Source organism: Ctenopharyngodon idella, chromosome 6 (assembly GCF_019924925.1).
Source record: "Ctenopharyngodon idella isolate HZGC_01 chromosome 6, HZGC01, whole genome shotgun sequence".
Classification (NCBI taxonomy): domain Eukaryota; kingdom Metazoa; phylum Chordata; class Actinopteri; order Cypriniformes; family Xenocyprididae; genus Ctenopharyngodon; species Ctenopharyngodon idella.
Genome location: NC_067225.1, coordinates 2,561,393 through 2,584,974, shown reverse-complemented (window position 1 = coordinate 2,584,974; position 23,582 = coordinate 2,561,393). Strand labels below are relative to the sequence as shown.

Here is a 23,582-nt window from a genome sequence, read left to right as displayed (position 1 = left end):
CGCTCATGATGATGCAGGCAGAGACACACTGTTCAGAATGGAATACTAGCATATATATATGTATATTTTATATATATATATAAACTCCTTTGTGCATTGAATACTGCATTTCACAATGCTTCAAGTATTTTCAATGCATGCAGAAAATGTGTATACTGTGTATACTACTTTTTTGTGTTGTTTAGACCCATTTTAAGAATGGTAACCTACAAATAGCATTTTATACTAAAATAAAACTGGTAAGTTATGGCACTTTGGTTGTCACCATTGTTATTACAAAAGCATATTGATTTGATATTTTTTTACAATTTTGATCCTTATGCAAACAGGGATGCGGCTTCTATCCTCAAAGGTCTTGCTTCTATTAGATGTAAATCTAAGCTCAACGTTTGGTGGTTTTATCAACAAATTCTTGAACTATAATTACTAAAAACTAAAATATAAAATGGAAAAGAAATATGCATAAAATAACAACTGCAACTACTAAAAGCATTCCTGAAGCTAAACTGAAATGTGAGTTACATTTGAGAATAGTACATTTTTATATTTGAAAATGTAAAACCATCATAATCTTGATTTAACTATGGTTACCATGGTAATTTTTGTGAGGAGTCCAACACCAGCGCTTCCAAATAGTGGATCAAAACTCTTGTGAGTTTTGCTTCTCTCTTGGAGTCAGAGAAGACAGATGCAGAGAAAAGCTGGTGGCCAAACTGGGGTGTATCATGAATAATTCTGCTCATCCTCTCTGCAGCACTTTGTCTTAGAGCTGCTTTAGCCACCGGCATCTTCTAGCACAATGTTTTAAGACGTGCTGCCGGGAATCTTTGCTGCCTGTTGGAATGTCTTCTCTTTCTTCTACCACAGAGTTTGCCTGCGTGTGACGGCTGGCTGATACCCGAGCCAAGAGGAATGACATTGCACAAGGACACATCATCTTATTCATGGGCCCTGTAGCATTATCATGCATATTACACACTCTCTCTTTCTATCTGCACTGTGTGCATGTGTACTACAGCACTTCATGCTTTGTTTGGCGCCTGTATTTCCCCTGGTATCAATAAATGCATCCGTCTATTTATCTAAGTAATAATTGCTTCAATATGTCAAAATGGTTTAAAGTGGCCTAATTTTGTCTTCAATTACATTGAATTAAATGTAATGTTCATCTATGACATATTTACTATCTACACAGATAGATTTTCATTCAAAACATTTAAGAGATTTTTTTCAATCCAAAGCTTAAAGGGGAATTAATTGAATTTGAATAATTCTAAGTCTGTGATGTAAAGATGCTCTGAGGGGAAGAAAATGTTTTTGGCTTATATAAAGGCAGCATGCATTGCATTTTTCCACATTTTCCGTTCTTGTTTTCTCTCTGCCTTTCCCTCGCTTCAACAGATATCTTTCGATGTTGTTTCCTTTTCCTCCAATCAGGTCAAGCCCTACAGGAGCAGTGTGTCTTTCTGATGGTAGCAGTCAAGTCCCTCATCCACACTGAAGGATGGTGGGGGTGTAGGATGGATTAACAAGAACCAGAGTCATCAGCACAAGTAAAACAGACACACACCTGTGAAAGTGGATGATATTGGGCATTTCTGATGGTTTTATTTAAATGCTGTACATTAGAGTTCACCATCATGGGTTAAATTAAAATCATTTTCAATGTGAAAATAACACAATGACAAATTACCTAGAAACCTCTGCAGATTTCCACAAAATATAAACACTTGTCAAAAACCAGCACATAAAAAGAGAAAAATTTGTTCCTTTTTCAAATGAAGATCCACTGCTATGCCTCTCGTGCCAGTTTCTCAGTCCAGTATCTTCAAAACCTATTTTATTAAATTGTGCTGTGAAGAAATTTTAACGTCAGCCCTGAATCCAAAACTTTAGAAGCCTTTTAAATAGCTCTTTTATAGCATTTAAACTTGTTACTTGCCATGAAAATAGCCAGGAAGCTGGCATGTTAAAACACCACCCAACCATATATTTGTTAGGTAGGGATATTTTAGGGCTTTTCACATTTGAAATTGTTAACCCTGGGTCATTCTAAACCCCTGGTAAACGGAATCCTGGGTTATCTTTATTCACGTTTCACACTGCTCATTCCTAAACCCCGGGTAAAAGTCTTTATCTGCATATTTGTGGTGTCAGTGTCACTGACTGGACAAACGCAGCACGTGACCTTTTTATATAAAGGCTCTAGCATTGCGCATCCTCATATTACACATTGCTTATATTACACAAATATAAAGTTTTCTTCTGAGTGAACTTTTCGATCTATAAAGGTAAGAATGACGGCCTCTTCTTCACTTTCTATCGCGATTGGTTGTCGATTGCTAATCATCTAGTTGTAACATTTGAACACCGCATCGTTTCACACTGTACAAGTTTGGCACCACAAAGCGGTGCTGTTCCAGAGCAGGGTTTCAGCCCTTTTGTGTGGTGTTGTCTAAAAAAGAAAAACAAGGCCACTAATGCTTTTGACTGACTGCCATTGCTTTGCTCTTAAAGGGTTAGTTCACCCAAAAATGAAAATAATGTAATCTATTACTCACCCTCATGTCGTTCTACACCCGTAAGACCTTCGTTCATCTTCGGAACACAAATTAAGATATTGTTGATGAAATACGATGGCTCAGTGAGGCCTCTATTGCTAGCAATGTTACTGCACCTCTCAGGATCCATAAAGGTACTAAAAACATATTTGAAACAGTTCATGTGACTTCAGTGGTTCTATCTTAAGATTATAAAGTGATAAGAATACTTAAAACAAAAAAACAAAATAACGAATTTTCAACCATATCTATATGGGCCGATTTCAAAACACTGCTTCATGAAGCTTCTGAGCTTTATGAATCTTTTGTTTCGAATTAGTGATTCAGATCTCCTATTAAACGGCTAAACTTCTGAAATCATGTGACTTTGGCGCTCCGATTCACTGATTCTATTCGTAAAGCTCTGAAGCATTGTTTTGAAATCGGCTCATATAGATATTGTTGAAAAGTCCTTCTTTTGTTTTTTTTTGACGCACAAAAAGTATTCTTGTCGCTTTATAATATTAAGGTAGAACTACTGAACTCACATGAACTGTTTTAAATATGTTTTTAGTACCTTTATGGATCTTGAGAGGTGCAGTAACTTTGCTGGCAATGGAGGCCTCACTGAGCCATCAGATTTCATCAACAATATCTTAATTTGTGTTCCAAAGATGAACAAAGGTCTTTCGGGAGTAGAACAACATGAGGGTGAGTAATAAATGACATTATTTTCATTTTTGGGTGAACTAACCCTTTAATGCTAATGCTTGATTTGATGATCAGCACAAGTCTACACTAATATTTGTCCATTAGTGCAAGCATCTTGTTCATGTTCTCACATGGTTTCTCAGCCTCCAGCGTCTGGAGGTGTTCTGGTGTGGTGCTGCTCTCCAGAGTGCTGAATGTCTGCTTGGTTCTTTCACCAACCCAAACCCACTCTGACTCCAGGCATTAAGCTGAACTCTGTAGACCGTAGAGAAGAGTATTCATCCCTATGAAGTTATTTGTATTACCGTAAGTTATTGCCAAGTATCATCACAACTTGATATTGTGATATTCATTGATGGTGTTGGTCTTGCATCACTTCATCATTGATGGCATTAGTGATTTGTTCTTACTCAAACGCACTCATTTTATCAACCAGGTGCCTTGTAAATGTGACTATTTCTAGGCGGTCTGGTGAACCCTGAAGTTGCGCAAGGTAACCAATTAGATTTGAACTACCATTTTTGTGTGCGATATGCATCAGAGGTCCATGAACAGATCGTGGGTGGTCCGTGGGCCAAAAGGGTCTCAGGTGTTGGATGGCATAATCAAACACAATATTCTCAGGATCCCAGGCAGACCACCCACCTAATACACTCAAAAAGACAGTGAGTGGAACCAAACAATTCGGATGTGCTTTTTTTTTTTTTTTTTGCAGAAAGTTTTCCCTTCTACAACCAAGGGTGACTCGCAAATGATGAGAATCTGTGCAGATCGAATAAGAAATATTTTCTTCTCATCTGTATTCTGCAGGGTAGAAGAATAGTATGTTTTGAATTCAAATGTATTATGGGTTAAATTAGCAAAATGTCTTATATTCTTCATCAATCTGACATTAGCAGTTTCGGAGGTGGTTGCTATTATTTAGTGAATGAGTTCACCAAGAAATTAAATATGTCATCAGTTACTCTACTTTTTATTTCTCACAAAAGAAATTAGATTGCAGAATGTTTGACATCAATAAAGAGACATGCAAGAACCAATGACATTTGATGAACCAGTGATTACATTGCATTAACAAGAACTTGTTACATTAAATGTCATTGGTCATTGGTCTTTTCGTTGACATTTGAACCTGGTGGGATGTGCCTTTATATCATCTGAAATGAACATGATTGTAAAAGACATTTGAGAACTACAATGGAGGGAAATATTCATGTTTCTGGCACAAGGCTATCGTGTGTGTGTGTGTGTGTTTTTGTGATACCTTTATGGTGCTTTTTTAACCTCTTGTGTTCCACAGAAGAAAGTCAGTTTGGAAAGACATGAGGTTGAGTACATGACAGAATTTTTATTTTTGGCTGAATTATTTCTTTAAGTAACCCCTGCATTTGCCCTGCATACACTGTAAACCCTAACGCTCAAAATAATTAATTGGTTTGAGTAGGACAAACTTAAATTAAACAAATTAGTTGTCAAATCAACTTATGAGTATTTATCACTTTCTTTTTCTTTCAAGTTCACAGAACTGATATATATTAGTAAACTGAACTGTTTCATTGTTTTGATTTTTATTAACTTATTTTTTTTAATTTAGACAAACTTAAGTTGAACTGAAACTGGGCTAGGATTTCTATTTCCCAGCATGCTTTGCCCATGACACTTGAAAGGGAGAGTAAGTGCTAAAATTAGGTGTTATATAATATTTTTTTGTGCAAGATTAATGTTAAGTGGGAGATTTAGTAGTGATTGTTTTTTTATGCTAATTTAGAAGAGTTTCTGTGGGTTTTTGTAGAGTTACTATCATGGTGGCAAGTGTTGCATGCGGCTTGGTTTGAGAGCAAGTATGTTAAATGCTTTATATTGCTGTACTCATTCAGCAAGTAATGCTATTATTAACATTTTAGCAAATTAGCAAGTTAACATTTTCTGAATTAGCTTGACCCTAATAAAAATGTTTACATTGAGGTTACATGAATATGAGTTAAAAATAAAAATCTGCTAGTTCTGCTTACTTAAACTTTGAATTTCTTAACTTAAAAATTTTGAGGCAACTGATTGTGTTTTTTTTTTAGTTTTGCCAACTTATTCAGTTTTACAGTGTAGTGATAATGTAACAGTATTCTTTGCTGAGTTGCACAACCTCTCAAAGCTGGACTGCCAAAACCCAGTGCTGGGGAACAGGCAGATTTTCAACACCAATACCAATGGGCCATTTCCATTGGATGAGTAACGCTCATATGCTCTGCCAAAGCCTCGTGAGTGATTCCCTGGATGAAAATGGCATGGAGAGAGCCAGAGGAGAGCAGCACGTCTGATTGTGTTCTCGTGGTCACCTGTGTTTACCTGACCCTGTGTCGGCTGATTTTCTTCCGTTCTGCTGATCCTGCTTTACCTTGTCAAGCATTAAATCTTAAACTCTTCAACTCGAGATCTGTTCCAAAACCTGTGTATGTAAGAAGCATTTTTAAGATGCTACCTTTTGGAAACAGACTTGATGTCAGAAGTGCAAGCATGATGATGGATATGATTGGGCGGAAATCCAATTTGGTTTTCAAATGTGACTTTTCACACTGTCATTTTGATCAAGTGATAAAATTGGATCAGTTTGTTCAATATCTAAAATTAGTTCAATTGGCAAAATATAATGAAATCAGTTGTGAGTCAAGTCTCTATGTGTACCTGTGGAGTGCTTTTTGTATGGTGCACTATTTTATTCAAGTTGCTGTTTGTAGATGTAGTGACTTGCGTTCCGTGACAGTCAGGATGTACACTTAGAAGGTAGTTGTCTATGTATGCAGAAGGTAGGCTTTGGAACGGAGCCATTGTTGAGCTGTTTCAAATGACCTGCAGATAAGCTCACAATATGCTTGGCAACATTACAGATGAGAAACAAGCTCTGTGTGTTTAATTAATTATAAGAGGGCAGTCGGGCCAAGAATCACATATCTGACCGAGACAGAAGACCTGATAGGCCCAGATCCGCTTTAGAATCCCATTGTTCTATTTCAACATGAGAATCTGTTCTTTCTTTTTCTTTTTTTTTTTTTTTTAAAGTTTCCTTTCAACGTCTCTCTCTCTCTGTGCATTTGTTGACTGCAGAATACTAAAAGTATGCCTTTACAAACACAACCATTGACAACAGACAGACTAGATGTGCTGTATAGTGTATATATACTATGTAGGCATTGTATGTGAATTGTCTGTATGCATACCCAGATGACCTTCTACATTTGATTTAAAGTGCAGAATACAACAATGGTATACTATATTCCACAATTCAGTGTGCTTAACGTTTCCTTCTCTTTCCAGTGTTATGAATGAACTGCATGGAAGTGATATCCTTCTGAGACCCAAGCGTAGACTTTTGTCCACTGTAGTGGGCATTATATTTTAGCAAATTTCCCTGACTCCGTATGTGTCACAGTTTTAAGTCTGAATGTCCTGTAAAGAGCACATTCAGGGCTTTTCAGAGATACCAAATGTTTGGAGGTTTCACCACAACTTCCTCTCCTTGGTCTTTAAAAGTTATTGGCATTGATTATCAAATTTAGCACTCTTATGGAAATATGATATTATTTTGTAATTATCACTTAAATCTGACTAATTTTCAAATTGTTTTTTATAAATCAACATCTCAGTATATTGTTATGGGGTATCAAATCAGAATATGACTTTCTGTTACAAAAAAGGGCTTTGATTTCATACATGTCCACTGTAGAGGACACTAGGACTTACATCATGGCATATCAGGCATTTTGGAGACACAAACTTGTGAATAGTGCAAGAAATTATATATCAATATTCCTATTAAATATTAGATATTCTTATGAAAATAATCCCATTATTACACTTCTTTTTTCATGACATGTTGCCCCAAGAACACTTTTTATGATTAATCGTACAGCTCTAGTGTACACCTTTAAAGGCTCGTGCTCCCCGCCCCCAAGCTCGCGACTCCATTAAACATTGCATAAATACCACAGAAGTTGTTCATACAGCAAATATAACTCTCAAAATGGATCTTTACAAACTGTTCGTGAAGCAGCATATCAGATCACGTAAGTATGGCATGTATTTTGTGGATGTTTGCTAAAATTCGATTCTGAATGAGTTTGATAGTGTGCTGCACGGCTAACGTGGCTAAAGCTACACACTCTTGCGTCTATGAATTATACAGACTGCAAGCATTTTCGGGTTAAAAATGAAAATAACAACATGGCTCTGATCTCCGTGAATACAGCAAGAAACAATAGTAACTCTAACCACATTTAACAGTACATTGGCAACATGCTAATGAAACATTTAGAAAGACAATTTACAAATATCACTAAATATGTCATGATATCATTTATCATGAACAGTTATTATCGATCCATCTGCCATTTTCGTTATTGTCCTTGCTTGCTTGTTTCACAATACCTGCGTCTGATGATTCGGCTGTGCAGCTCCACGATGTTAATACTGGCTTGCCTTGAACATGGGCTGGTATATGCAAATTTTGGGGGCGTAAATAATAATGATCCCGACTGTTACGTAACAGTCGGTGTTATGATGGGATTCGCCCTTTTTACTGTGGTGTTTTTCACGCACAAGATTGAAGGAGAGAACAATGGTGTTTGAGGCTCACTGTATGTCATTTCCATGTACAGAACTCTTATTATTCAACTATGTCAAGGTAAATTCAATTTTCAATTCTATGGCACCTTTAAATGATTCTGTTATATCTTTCATAACATAGTTGAGAATCATCTTTATACAATGTTTAGTGAAAGAAAATCCTGAAACCTAAAAAAAGATTAATGAATGAAAAAAAAAAAATCAACTGTTTTTGCTTATACATGTCTTTTCATGCTTTTTTATTTTTTTAATAAAAGTCAGTCCTGATGTCCACCACGGTGGACATAGCATAACAAATGAATAAAATATCTTTTTTCAAACTTTTTCCATTTGTTTCTTGTGCTCCAAACAATGTAATGACAATTAAAAATTAAATTCAAAAGACTTTTTTTTTCCTGGTTCTCACGAGGATATCACTTGTAAAATGAACCTAACTATATTTTTTAAATGATTAATTACTGGAAATAATTATCGGACACCACTTATGATTATAAAGTTTCACTGACTATTCTTTATAAAAATAGTAGGCATTATCCAGCATATACAGTAGTGTGCAGTACTGAGTATGTATATTCCGCACACATGTCCTGTATCTCCTGTTTTCCTCAGGCCATGTGTCTTATTAATGATAGGGGCGGAAAGAAGCCACACTTTTCATTAACCTTCAGGATTCATAATTCACAAGCTCATGTTCTTCCTGCCTTCGTTTAATGTTCTTCTCTGCCAGCCGTCACAGATACTGATGACTTCCTGTAAATGTTCCTACTTAAAGTAGCCAATCATTGTTGACATGATGTACTTCTCTTGCAGCTCCAGCATGATTAGTCACGTGGCATTTATGACTCAAACTTTTGTGATCCCATCATGTGCAAAGATGGACTTCTGCGTGTCCTGCGGCAGCCGATCAACTAAGTGGTGAGTACATAATGACAGTATTTGCTTTTTATGGTGAGCCATTCCTTTTAATCAAAGCTAGATATAACACAATGTAGGAAAAAGATAAAGATACAAGACTGTATACTTAAATGTGTACTTTTTGAGATAATGAACTACTTAATGCCACAAAGCATTGAAAATCAATTAATCAAATCAGTAATAACAATACAGTAATATTCAATTGACAATCAATATTACCAGTGTGTGTGTATAGATATTTTTTTATAAGGAAGACTGATCTGATTGTGTTGTTCATAATGCTCCGAGAATGTGGGGTCACTATTATTTTTCCTGTGTTTCCATGGTAACAGAGACTTCTGATATAGTGTATAGAGGATTGTGGGTAATGTAGCTCATATTCTGTCTATGTTGAAGGGTTTATACTTTATCCCTAAAAACAGTTTCTTCATGGAGATGAATAGTATGTCTTCCAGAACTGTTGTTGCTCTTAAAACTCGGTACACTGTGTATGAACCTGAAAACTTTATTCAATGCTCAGATCTTTCATCATTGTGGATTTTCATCTTTTGTTGTGTAAAGTGAATCTCAATGCTGACTCATTCTGAAGCTTTTCAAAACAGTATCACATCAAGGATTCAGTTGATACTGTAGTTCCTGAAGGTCACTTTAAAGCAGTGTGGAGCTTGGGAGGGAGATGGACAGCATGCTACTTTTGCAGAAAGCTTAACTTGGCACTTTCTACTAAAAAGCTATAGAATTGTATCAATAGTCACACAAAGTTATGTTTATTTTCAAAAAATGTTTAATGTGAGGAGGTGCTTAACCTTGCACTTCTGTTCGTATTGTTCATTAAACTTGGGAGGTTGGAATCATTATATATGTGTCCTGTCAATCATCATTACGAGCGTATATAAGCAGCAGTCACTGCGTCATCCCAGCGACAATTCTTCCAGCATCCCTCCTCCTCCCCATCTCCTCCTCTATTTCTCTTATTCTCCTTCTATGCAGGACTGTTTATAGGCAGGGTTTAAAGGGTTAGTTCACCCAAAAATGAAAATAATGTCATTTATTACTCACCCTCATGTCGTTCCACACCCGTAAGACCTTCGTTAACCTTCGGAACACAAATTAAGATATTTTTGTTGAAATCCGATGGCTCAGTAAGGCCTCCATAGCAATGACATTTCCTCTCTCAAGATCCATTAATGTATTAAAAACATATTTAAATCAGTTCATGTGAGTACAGTGGTTCAATATTAACATTATAAAGCGACGAGAATATTTTTGGTGCGCCAAAAAAAACAAAATAATGACTTATATAGTGATGGCCGATTTCAAAACACTGCTTCAGGAAGCTTCGGAGCATTATGAATCACCGTGTCGAATCAGCGGTTCGGAGTGCCAGAGTCACGTGATTTCAGCAGTTTGGCGGTTTGACACACGATCCGAATCATGATTCAATACACTGATTCATAATGCTCCGAAGCTTCCTAAAGCAGTGTTTTGAAATCGGCCATCACTATAGAAGTCGTTATTTTGTTTTTTTTGGCGCACCAAAAATATTCTCGTCGCTATATAATATTAATATTGAACCACTGTACTCACATGAACTGATTTAAATATGTTTTTAGTACATTAATGGATCTTGAGAGAGGAAATGTCATTGCTGGCTATAGAGGCCTCACTGAGCCATCGGATTTCAACAAAAATATCTTAATTTGTGTTCCGAAGATTAACAAAGGTATTACAGGTGTGGAACGGCATGAGGGTGAGTAATAAATGACAGAATTTTAATTTTTGGTGAACTAACCCTTTAACTCGGAGCTCAAGCCAAGCCTCGGGTTCGAGCCTCCTTCGAGGACAGCAAGCCAAGTTTGTTTTACCATTAACCATTCAGACTGAATGGGAAGGCGAACTTGTGAATCAAAGACTAACTTTAAAAACCAATCTGTACCCCATTCATGTAAAGTGCCACCTTGTGTTTTCATTTACTTCATTAACCATATTGTGGATTTTCTCATTTTCGCTTACTGCAGAATAAGACTTCACTAGGCCTTCAAAAAGCTGTCAGACTCCACCCTGGTGCTGCATCCTTCTGATCTAAAGAGAGAAAGAGACACAGAGGACAATGCAGGACAAACTGCATGGAACATCTTGGTCTCCATGGTAACATGTTTCTGCTGTATATGCTGTGTTTTAAACAAACGCAGCACGAAAGCCATAAAAGACTGTTTACTGTGTAATCAGCATGATGCCCTAGTAAATAAGAGAAACATCCACATATAATCACTGCATGCATTTTCTCATTATAGAGAGTTTTCTGTCTCTATTTTACCATCTCCTGTATCTCTCTCCTCTTTGTGAACATCAGAGGTCTATTTGTCCAAAGTCCATGCGGACATGGTTATTAATGTTGTTGTGTGTGTTGAAATGAAATGTTTTGGACGCAGGTGTTCAGAGGAGCAGTAGCAGGTGTGGATTGGGCTTGTTTTTCTCCTGTTCTGATTTCTTTCTCAATCCTCCTCCATCTTTCATGCTGCTAAACTGGAAGGATGGATGTTGGTTCAAATGCAAGCGTCACTCTGAATCTCTCGCTGTCTTCCTCTGGTGCTCCCGCTGTCACATCGAACAGGCCCAGCAGGTCTGTCGCGCCCCATTTCTCTGGGTTTGCTCTACAGATGTTTCTGGGTCAATAGCTTGACCATGTTTAACATGACTGTACACTCGCTTTCATCACGTGTTACTATGGAAACACACCCTCCTGTCTGTGTTGATTCATCATGGATCAGGTTTTTGTCTTTCTGGCTATTTATCTTAATGTCATATTAATTTAGGAACAAGCTCAAATAATGACTACACTGAAAAACATCTTGTTTTGATTGACTTGTTTTTCAGTGAAAATATCAAAATCACCATGAGATATTAAGAATTATTTTCAGAGAATATATCTTGAAAATTACATCTTATACCCATTGAATTTTTTTTTTTTTTTTCACATTTTGTAGATTGATATATTAAACTTTAAAGAGAAATATAAAGCTGGATCTTTAAAGCAAAAGTACTTTGCCCTGACAGAAGGAAAAAGTTAATTTGAAAAATATATCTCTTGTAATAGGATTCACATCTGTGTCCTAACTTTTAATCAGCATCTAAACTTGAGAACACAGGTGAATACTGTACAGATTAATCTAAACATAATCTTGAATTTTTCTTATAGAAATTCTGTAGATTTTTTTGACTAATTTTTTGTATTATAGATTTTCAGTACAGCTGTGGCAGATATTGTCTTGCATTAGTTTGGTTACTTTATTTGCTGAGAATGGTTATATATTATTTACCCACCAGTGTTTCCCAACCTTTTTTTTTTTTTTTGCCAGGGCAGTTTTGATAAAAATCCCACGGCACAGGTATGAACACAATAAGGTAATATATAGGTAGCTATATGATGTTGGTGATGATGATGATAAAACAACAAATTTGCACATCGTCGCTGTCGGGCGGAAACCTTGTATTTTTTAAATAATTAAACATCGGGTCATCAAAGTTGGTATTGTGGCTTTATATATGTAAAACACATGCATGTGTCATTATAATAGCCTATTAACATTTTATGAAAATCAAGCTCAGATGGAGTTGCAAGGTTTTTGACCAGCGAATTTGACAGACATATTTTGTCTGTCACTGGAACAGTGAATCTCTTCTTCGCTCTTCAAAAAACAAAAAAAAGAAAAAAAGACTGTTTCTTGTGTAAAGAAAACGCTGTGCTTATTCAAACATCAGTTCCCATTCAGTCAGTCACGTTCGACGTTACATCGATATTGACGTAATGGGGTCTCGCTTGGGAGCCCAATCACCTCCAAGTGGTACAAAACAAGCCAATGGGAATTGGCCAGTGAGATTTACATGTCAGGCCACACCCCCGAATTCCGGGTATAAATAGGACCGGCATACTCACTTCCATTCATACTTTTGCTTCGGAGCCGATCGGTTGTCTGATCGTTTCTCTCTCACCTTCAAGAAAGAGTGTGAATTTCTACTAAGAGCAAAACAGCAATTTTAATTGCTTGGAGTGATCTCCTTCAACAGCAGTTTTCATTGCTTTTATTGTTTTGTGCCGGTGGCTGCAGCTCGTGGATCTCTCTCTGGCTGGTGGGAAGGCGCATTCAGCGGTGTGTGTGTGACAGCGCGCTGGCACAGGACGGTGCGGCACTCATCCCTGCGCGCTTCAGCTGAAAGAGCAGTTCCTAAAAGAGCAAGCACGGCATTCAGCGTCTTTTTCAAGATGTTTTTTCACCTGTGTGTTTCTGGATGTGGTCGTTTCCTGACCTCCTCTGATGGCCACGATCGCTGTCTCACATGCCTGGGCAAACAGCATGCTGAGTCGACGCTCGTGGATGATACATGCCCTCATTGCGAGGGCATGTCCATGCTGGCGTTGCGGTCGCAACTCTCCTTCTTTAATACAGAGGTACGAGTCCCCTCTGTTGCTACCTAGCTGCACGCGGTATTTAAAGCTGCTGGTCTGTTTAGCACTCTGTGAGATCTGAGGGTCACAGTGGAAGCTTCTTTGTCGGGTCCGCCCCCACGAACCTCCCACTCCTCTAGCATGCTATGTGCAGTCGAGTTGCCGTCTGCTGCCGCGGGACCCTCTGCGGAGGTTCCCCACGTCACTTTCCGGGCGACGAAAGTCATGGCGCGTGCCCTGGGTCAGACGATGTCCACCCTGGTGGTCCAGGAGCGCCATCTCTGGCTGGACCTGGCCGAAATGAAGGACGACGACAAAGTTTGCTTTTCTCGACACCCCCATTTACCAGGCCGGCCTCTTCGGCGACACTGTCGAGGACTTTGCCCAGCAGTTCTCGGCAGTACAAAAGCAGACGGAGGCCATAAAACACATCTTGCCCCGGCGTGATGTTGCCACCAATCTGCGCAGGTTGGCCCCCAACCTGCTTGTCGCCGAGAGCGTCCCCCTGCGGCTGCACAGGCTCCCGGGAAATCAGAAACCTTCCCATCCTCCCCAAGCCTCTCGCAGGAAGGCGATGCAGCCCGTCCAGGCCGCTAAGCCCTCGAAGAAGAAAACTCCGAAGCAGCCCTGAGACGGGTGGCCCAGAGATGGAGGGAACTGCTCTGCTTCAGGAGACGGTGGAGGCACCGCTCCTTCCAGCGGGAGAGGGCCGGGTGGAAAATCCTGTGTTTAGTTTTATTTCTGTTCCGCCAGCGGTACCCACCTTTTCAATAAAAGAGCAGTTTCCAAAATCTCTGGGCCATACAGGGTCTGTGCTGACAGTGTGCGATGCACCACTTCCTCACTCTCAGCCCCACCCTCATTCGCCACGGGCAGGGCATTGGCGCCTTGGGGATGCACAGCCTCCCCACGCCACCCTGCCCTGTCCCTCATGGCACACTCGGAGCCATGTGAGTGCACCCCACTCACAGCCTCTACTTCGGGACGCTCTGCCTCCCGGGTTGTGCCACAATGGTCCACGCTGCCCCCTCACAAGTACTTCTGCTGTCTGGATGGTGCCACTCGTACGGTGCTTGGGGGCCTGGCTACGCCTCCACAACCCGTCCCTTTGGCTCATTCGAACAGTCAGACTCGGCTATGCGATTCAGTTCGCCAGGGTTCCCCCTAGGTTAAGCGGCGTCCTGTACACCTCGGTGGCAGGCACAGACGCCTCTGTCCTGCAGGCAGAAATTGCGGTCCTTTTGGCGAAGGACGCAATAGAGCCTGTCCCTCTAGCCAAGATGAAGTCAGGGTTTTACAGCCCGTACTTCATAGTACCCAAGAAAGGTGGGGGGTTACGGCCAATCTTGGATTTGCATGTCTTGAATCAGGCCCTTCACAAGCTCCCGTTCAAGATGCTCACGCTGTGTCCTCCCATGTGCTGTCTACACGTAAATAGCGCTGCAAACTTCCTCCTGGGCGTTGGCGCACGGCGCCTCTGTAGCAGACATCTGCAGGCTGAGCAACACCTAACACATTCGTGAGATTTTATAATCTCCGAGTGGACCCGGTGTCCTCCCGTGTGCTGTCTACACGTAGATGGCCACGGGTTTTTCGCTTGCTTGTGCCATTTCCCTCGGACGAGGTAATACAAGCACTTTTTCTGCTCCTCAGTTCAGTTCCCAAGATGGTGAACCCTGTGGAGTTCCTCCCGCATCCTGTGGCAGTCAGACACGGCGGAGGCGTCCGACGCCAGGTCCGGTACTCGTGTGCATGCCAGGTTGGTCAGCCCTTGTACTGGGCTAGATGCCCATATGATGTGATTCCCTGCGGGTAATCCCATATGTGTTTGTCCATGGTACGGTTTCCCTGATGGTAAACCCGTGTCTTTCCCTGGGCGGCTCTGCTCTGCCCTATCTCTGTTCTGTAGTGTTCCTCCCTGGTTAGGTAGGTCCTACCTCAGAGATTTCCATATGCATTACTGCCCCACGGGTCAGTCCATATGTGTCTTCCACACGCCACCTCCTTCTGACTTCTACGGGCTTACTCCGGACGCTGGAAGGTTACGACTCTGTGGTTGCACCTGTATTGGGCATGCTGCAGCTTGCCAGCATCTGCTTCCCTAACACTCGTAACGTGGTTCACTGGCTATAGCCACTGGACCCCATTACGTCAGTATCGACGTAATGTAGAACGTGACTGACTGAATGGAGGGGACGAAGATTTTACGTCCCCTTGCCATAGCCCTGAGTCACCACTGAATGGCCGGGTACCTATCTCGGCTCCTCAGCAAAATATGAATGGAAGTGAGTATGCCGGTCCTATTTATACCCGGATGCTGGGGGTGTGGCCCGGCATGTAAATCTCACTGGTCAATTCCCATTGGCTCATTTTGTACCACTTGGAGATGATTGGGCTCCCAAGCGAGACCCCATTATGTCAGTATCGGCGTAATGTCTCCGTTCCCTCCTTCAGGGGTTATGAGGTTTTACTGACAGTTTGGAGATCCAATAGAATTACGAGGTTTAGTTAATCGCTTTTAAATAATTTTCATTGATTAATTTTTTTAAAACCCACATAAGCGTAAAGGAAGACCAGTAGCATTGATTTAAAAAAATAAAATAAAACAAAAATGAGGACAGCGTCCGTCTGACAGCGACTATATACTGTATTCTTGATTGTATAGCATTTATTTTATTCCATTATTTCTTTTTTGGCATTTGGTAATTTTCCATGGCACACCTGACAACCTGTCACGGCACAGCACAGTGGTTGGGAAATAACACAGTCAGTCTGAATGCTTGATTCTGATTGGCTGGAAGATGTGCCTTATGCAGCAGAGAAACAAGCATACAGCTTTCTTTTGAATTATCAATTTCAATAAGTTAATCAGAAACTAAAGCCCAAATCTGAATGAAAATTATGGAAAAGTGGCAGAGTCGTTGCGATGCAGAGGAGAAAGGGAGACATTTATACAGCATACAATGAAAGGTTGGGACAGGGAGGGACTGGAAGGGAAGAAATAATTTTACTAGGCTAAAGGTTAGACACTGGGGGTAAATAAGAACTTATATATTATAGGTAAGCATCAGTAACGTGTGAATTTTGCAATAGTATTGATTCTGTCGAACATTTGGTGTTTGAATGTCAGAAGTATGAGAGGGAAAGGATAAAGATGAAAGAAGGCATAAGAAGATTGGGGGTTCAAGGGAATTCACTTAAGGAACTACTGGGAAAAACATCAAATTACATTAGTAGGCCTACATATTTATTTAGTTTCCTAAAGGACATGGGTCTGGCAGATAGTTTACAGCTCTGCAAAAAAGGGGAAAGAGGAAGGAGGAAAAAGAAAAGAGGGAGAAAAAGTAAGGAAAAAAGGGGGGATTATATATATAAGTTATTGTTGTTAAATAATTTTTTCATTATTAGTAATGGTGGTAACGCACCATTTAAATAGACACTCCGTAAAAGGCAAAGATGAACATTAGTTCACAAATATATATATATATATATATATATGCAGTATCTCACAAAAATGAGTACACCCCTCATATTTCAGCAACGATTTTATTATATGTTCTCAAGGGACAATACTATAGAAATGAAAATTCGATATACTTTAGAGTAGACAATGTGCAGCTTGTATAGCAGTACAGATTTACTTTCCTCTGAAAATAACTTAACATACAGCCATTATTGTCTAAATAACTGGCAACAAAAGTGAGTACACCCTAAGTGAACATGTCAAAACTGTGTCCAAAGTGTCAATATTTTGTGTGAGCACCATTGTTATTTAGCACTGCCTTAATCCTCCTGAGCATGGAATTCACCAGAGCTGCACAGGTTGTTGCTGGGTTCCTCTTCCACTTCTCCATAATGACATCACGGAGCTGCTGGATGTTAGACACATGGCGCTTCTCCACTTCCGCTTGAGGATGCCCCACAGGTGCTCAATAGGGTTCAGGTCTGGAGACATGCTTGGCCACTCCATCACCTTCACCTTCAGCTTCCTCAGCAAGGCAGTTGTCATCTTGGCGGTGTGTTTGGGGCCATTATCATGCCGTTCAGCCCAGTTTCTGAAGGGAGGGCATCATGTTCTGCTTCAGAATGTCACAGTACATGTTGGAATCCATGTTTCCCTGAATAAAGCAGAGCTCCCCAGTACCAGCAGCACTCATGCAGCCCCAGACCATGATGCTTGATGCATGATGCACCACCATGCTTGACTGTAGGCAAGACACAATTTTCTTGGTACTTCTCACCAGGAAGTTGCCACACATGCTGGACAACCATCTGAGCCAAACAAGTTTATCTTAGTCTCATCAGACCACAGGACATGGTTCCAGTAATTCATGCTCTTGGACAGGTTTTCTTCAGCAAACTGTTTGCAGGCTTTCTTGTGAGCCAGCTTCAGAAGAGGATTCCTTCTGGGACGATGGCCATGCAAACCGACTTGTTGCAGTGTATGGCGTATGGTCTGAGCACTGACAAGGTGACCTTCCGCTTCTGCAACCTCTAAAGCAATGCTGGCAGCACTCATGCATCTGTTATTTGGAGCCAGCTTCTGCACCTGACGCACAGCACAAGGTCTCAACTTCTTTGATTCAACTTCTTTGGCCTGTTCTGAGTGGAACCCGTCTTGGAAAACCTCTCTCTATGACCCTGGCCACTGTACTGTAACTCAGTTTCATGGTGTTACCGATCTTCTTATAGCCTAGGCCATCCTTGTGGAGACCTCAGAGAGTTCTTTGCCATGAGGTGCCATGTTGAACATCCAGTGATCAGTATGAGAGAATTGTACTCAAAGCACCAAATTTTAACTGCTCTAACACAAGATCCACACCTTTGTATGGTCCTGTCAAGCAGACAAAAACATGATGAATAGGACATGTGGCTTTGCATGGTTAAACAACATACAACTGTTATAACTTAGGGTGTACTCACTTTTGTTGCCAGCTTTTGACAATAATGGCTGTATGTTAAGTTATTTTCAGAGGACAGTAAATCTATACTGCTATACAAGCAGCATATTGACTACTCTAAAATATATCCAAGTTTCATTTCTATAGTATTGTCCCTTAAGAAGATATACTAAAATGACTGCTGAAATGTTAGGGGTGTACTCACTTTTGTGAGATACTGTATATATATATATATATATATATATGTACATTATTTAAATTGTTACTCCCTAGTTATTATTTAGGAATATTGAATATTATTTAGGAATATTTTCATTGAAGCGTCACTCGGAGATCACGCTGTGCACGCACATAGAAACATTCAGGAGCACAGAAACTTATCAACACTGCCCCAGAAATTTTATTAATAAAATACCTTCGCTACTGAATCGCTACTTTACACTTCTCAGCAACGAGGGGTAACATTGCTGGTTTTGAAGTAATTAAAGTCAACTTCGCTGTTAATAGAGAGAGACGCTGAACAGATGCAAGTAATTCACACATGCATCTCTCATCTTTCTCTCTCGATAATGAATTCAAATAAATGCTATAATTAATTCATTCATATAAATGTAATCATATGCATTACTTTATCTCTGTGTCTGATTCAAAGCGAGCAGAATGCTTGATCTGACGAGCCGTAACTGACAGAATTAACAGTCATTTTTACCCTTCCAGCCAAATATTACGCTTTAAGTAATAATATAACAGCTTTAAGTTGTCAGTGCTGGCAAATGACCATATAAGCGGGACAATCCACGGCTTGCTGTGCATTAAACAATTTGAATGCACTCCGCTTCACGCCGGGTGGTTGTTTGCCTCCACATCGTGCATTAAAATAGTTCAACGCACAGCTAGCCATGGATTATCCCTTACTTAACACTTTTAGTCTTTCTCCCCATCCCTCTGAACACACACACACAGAGGGAGCATAGAATGGTCTCAATTTGTTTCATACAAGGAAACTTTTTGATTGAATTTTGCGTCTTTTAGAGACTTGTTGCAAATTACATATATTTACAGCCAATTTTCTTCCTTGAAACTCTTTCTTCCCCAGATGCTCTATTGTGTGTTTGCTAGACCTCAAAGATAATTACAGGTTATATCATAAGAATATTCCACAATTGTTCTTTTCAGAATAAGCTTTATTCAGCTTTAGAGTTCATTGCATACAATGAAAGTAAATGGTGATTGAATCTGCCAAGCTCCAAAGAAGAAGCTCCAAGCACCATATTAAAGTTTATTTGATTCATGCACTATATTCCAGATCTTATAAAGTCAAACCATAATGTTACAAGACACAAGAACCGATGGTTTTCAGCACCGCTTATATGTCCATTCATCACACAAAGCCATCGTATAGCTTTAGAAGATAAGTTGGACTATAGTGCTAAGCTGTATGGAAGATTTTATGAAAGTTTTGTTGTGCTTTTTTGCAGATCTGGAGCTGTCCAAATTTATCCTCATTGCATGGAAACGAGCAGCATGAAGAAGATAGGCATACAGGTTCAGAACGACATGAAGGTCAGTAAATAATGAGAGAATTTTCTTTTTTTGGATGAACTAACCTTTTAAAAGCGATGGAAAAACTATTTTCATACCTGCAGAATAACTCATGCCACAGTCGATAATAGAGCTTAAATAATAGATCGCAGCCAAATATATATAATGTATGATGAGTGCTAATGACTGAGCTTTATGAGGCACTTTGTCATGATGTTTGGTTAGACATACACTGCTATATGATAATTAAATCTTTTCTTAATGAAAGCATTTATAATGCATCTGCATGGTGGTTTCTGTTCATTATCAACAGTGAGATATTCTGGACATATTCTAGCTCTTTTGAGAAGTTCAAGAAGTTTAAGATGGTTTTTAAAGTCCACCTGTGGTGAAAATCGAATTTTTAATGTTGTTTATATGTCTATGTGGTCTTTTTAATATGCTTTAAGACTAACCATGTGCAAATTCATCAGTCAACACCATTGCTGAGTGTTTTTTTTCTTTAAAACTACAGTGATCTAAAGAGTCTAAAAAATGTGGTTTGAAATAGCTGGTGTTTCTTACATCACAAACTACCTTGTAACCGATCACGTCAATGTGCCGGCGGGCTTTAGCATATCATTAAATATGATTGCTCCGAAGCAGTGGAGTCTCAAGAGGAGCAAGGTTATCCCGGTATATTTTTCTGTTGATATGAAAAATTGGGTAGATTTAGCAATATAGTGGGTGTATGATGTATATTACGATGTTATGATGAACTATATGCCTTTCTCCACTGACGTTCTGAGTTGTTCAAAGCGTTTCTAAGGATACTGACTGTTAGAATGCAGCTGTCTGACTATGAGGTGGCGAATGAAAACATAAGGTCACGTACTTGTGCACTATTCTATGACATTTTTAAGTATGAATATTGCGAGTAGTGTGTTCACACAGAAAATTCCAAAAAGAAAAAGTGCACTTTAAATACCTGGATGATGCACTAAATTTAAAGAAAAAAACGAAGTGTGGAATGTTGGACACTTTATGCACTCAACTGTCACAGCTTTAATTACGTAGCGGAGGGGGAGGGGCTATTAGACTTCGATGTTGAATGGCAAAATAACTTTATAACATTCATACACTAGATGGATAGGTACATAGTGCATAAGTACATAGTGTGTAAGTGTATAGTGTTAGTGTATAGTGCATCATTTGGGACGCAACTATGGTTTGTGTAACATTAGCAACATATTATTAGCTGTTTGATAATGTAGTCAAGCAAAAGGCTAATCATATTAATTATCGTTATGTGTCCGACATTGTAAAGAGCAATACCATTGTGCAGCGTTTACCTCAGTAAGTTGACCGAGTGGATCTCTGAGCTAGTGTGAGTGAGTGGAGGCTGGGCTAATTAGCATATTCATGGATCGGCATATACTAAATGAAGCAAGGGTGTAAAGTTACATTCAAGCTATTATAAGGCATGAATAATTTTTTTTTTCACAGGAAAAAACATTTAAAAATGTAATTTTGGTGATCAAAGATGATTTTTAAGGGATTGGAAGATTGGAAGAGATGTTAGTATGTATAATAGTAAAATATAGGTTAAAGTTTATCCAGTATTAACAGCTGAAGTTTGGTACTTTTAATTCTTACCCCATGTTAGATTAAATTGCAGGTAGATTATTTGTAGCCTCAGTGTTTTCAGTCATCAGTCGAGCACAGGCACTCCAACCCCTGTAATGTGTGGCAACAGCAGCAGCATGAGATATCTCGGCAGAGATATCTCAGCAGACACAGAGCAAGTGTGGTACATGGCATTCTCAACTTTATTCAGGAAGAAGGGTCATATTTATAGGTCAAACAACAATCTCCAGCATGTCTTGAGCATCCAATCATACTACTTAAATCAAACCTTAATTATTTCAAGAAATATAATAACAAGTAAGAAATGTATGTGCACAACTGTGTGTGTGTGTCTTTAACTCTTGGTTGCGTGCGAGTGTGTCAGTGTGTCCAAGGACGACTACTTGTTTTGTCTATGCGTGTCCATGATGTGCACATAACATAATGGAAAAAGGTTTCCCAAGGCAGTGTTGCACAAAGAATGTCAAAAAGTGAAGCCCAAGAAATAAGAAAATACTAACACCCCACTATAATCAAACCTGCAGTGCAACAGGTTATTAAATATTATTCAAAAAATCCAGCTCATATATATATCAGTTGCTCTACATCGTCTTCTCTAGAGTTATTCATAGTGAATGAAAACTCTTGACTTATTTGAGTATTTTTATTTCTTCTGAGGAATTTTATGAGAAACATCTGAGACAGAAATGATAGTTGAATAAAATATAAGACAGTGCAGAGATCTGATATCATTTACATTCACTTGAAACATAATTGAAAGTAGTAAACAGCTGATGTATGACTATTTTGAAATTATCACCATTATCCAATAACTGCTTTATTTCCTTCTCCTGTCATTTCCAAAAATCTTTTCACCTATAAAACCCCTGTTTTGCGCAATATTTATTCATTTCATTTCCATGATTTTGTGTATGTTTTATTTGGTGTTTTTGAATTCTAAATTTCACATAACATTATTACATCAACCATCCTGCTCTTTAGATATTGATATCTGCATCGACTTTTGAAAAATTTATAATCGTCCATCCCTAGTCAGGTGACGCATCAGGTTTAGAGCCACTATTGAAAGCGTCCCTAATTGGGTGGGGAAAAAAATCCAAACCTTGTGTTTCTGCTACCAGCCTGCAACAAGATTCGATCTGTGCTAGATATCTGTGAACAAAAATCATAATTGGTTAAGTGCAAATGCGGTCTAAGTTTCCTGAGTTAGAGTATAAAAGCGCAACCTGAGAGCAATAAAGTTTTCCTCTGGGATGTACAGATATTTATAAGCACAATGCTTTTTGACTTTACACTGTTCTCCGTCAGCATTACAGGGGTCTAATGCTGGAGACGGTTCATCTGTAGGCAGAAGAGAAGAGGATTGTGTCAAACACAGCAGCAGATGGTGAACAGCATCAAAAGACCCGCTGGGCTGCACTGCTGTCATCAGAGATCAGAGGCCACGACACTGACCAAACGCCATAAGTGAAGAGCATAAAGAGTCAAACAAAGCTCATTTTCTGAGATGTGCAGATGGAGGGTCAGAATCTGGCATAGATGCCATGAAAACATGGACCCAACTGTCAAATAGAGACTTCCTGCAGGAAATTGTACCATGACACCAAGCAAGCCGTCAGCTGGTTCCATGAACACATTTGTGACATCTGCAGTGGCCTGTACAGTCTGCAGATCTCAGACCAGTAAAATATTGTTGAAAATGGAATGATGTAATCTGTCATCAAAATGTATTAACCTGCTCTGCCTCTCAAACTGTTTTGTTTGAACTCACTTCATTAAGCCTTTTTATTTTTCAGCCTCTCAGTTATGGCATGTACCCACTGTCCACTGATCCAGTCAATTCCTAATTCATAAAACCAAGTGCTACTCTCTATTTTTCTTGTTAAATATTCTATTTCACTCTGAAATATTTCAGACAGGATTGTAAATTATACAACCCAACATTTTTTTAAATTTGAATAAAATGAAAACTAAAAGACTTTCAAAACACATGAGCCAATATTTTATTCACAATAGAACATATATAACTTAACAAATGTAAACTGAGAAATGTTACAATTTTATGCACAAAATGAGCTCATTTCAAATTTGATGACTGCTACAGGTCTCAAAATAGTTGGGACAGGGGCATGTTTACCATGGTGTAGCATCTCCTCTTCTTTTCAAAACCGTTTGAAGACGTCTGGGCATTGAGGTTATGAGTTTCTGGAGTTTTGGTGTTGGAATTTGGTCCCATTCTTGCCTGATATAGGTTTCCAGCTGCTGAAGAGTTCGTGGTCATCT

The 23,582-nt window shown here is 39.3% G+C and overlaps 1 long non-coding RNA gene across 1 annotated transcript; it reads left to right on the top strand.

The window, feature by feature from the left end:
- Positions 1-8,678: 8,678 nt before the first annotated feature.
- On the top strand, positions 8,679-23,235 carry LOC127514452 (uncharacterized). The gene is made up of 4 exons (XR_007930639.1): positions 8,679-8,783; positions 10,802-10,931; positions 19,610-19,694; positions 22,608-23,235. It is a non-coding gene; the product is annotated as an uncharacterized LOC127514452 (long non-coding RNA).
- Positions 23,236-23,582: the final 347 nt, after the last annotated feature.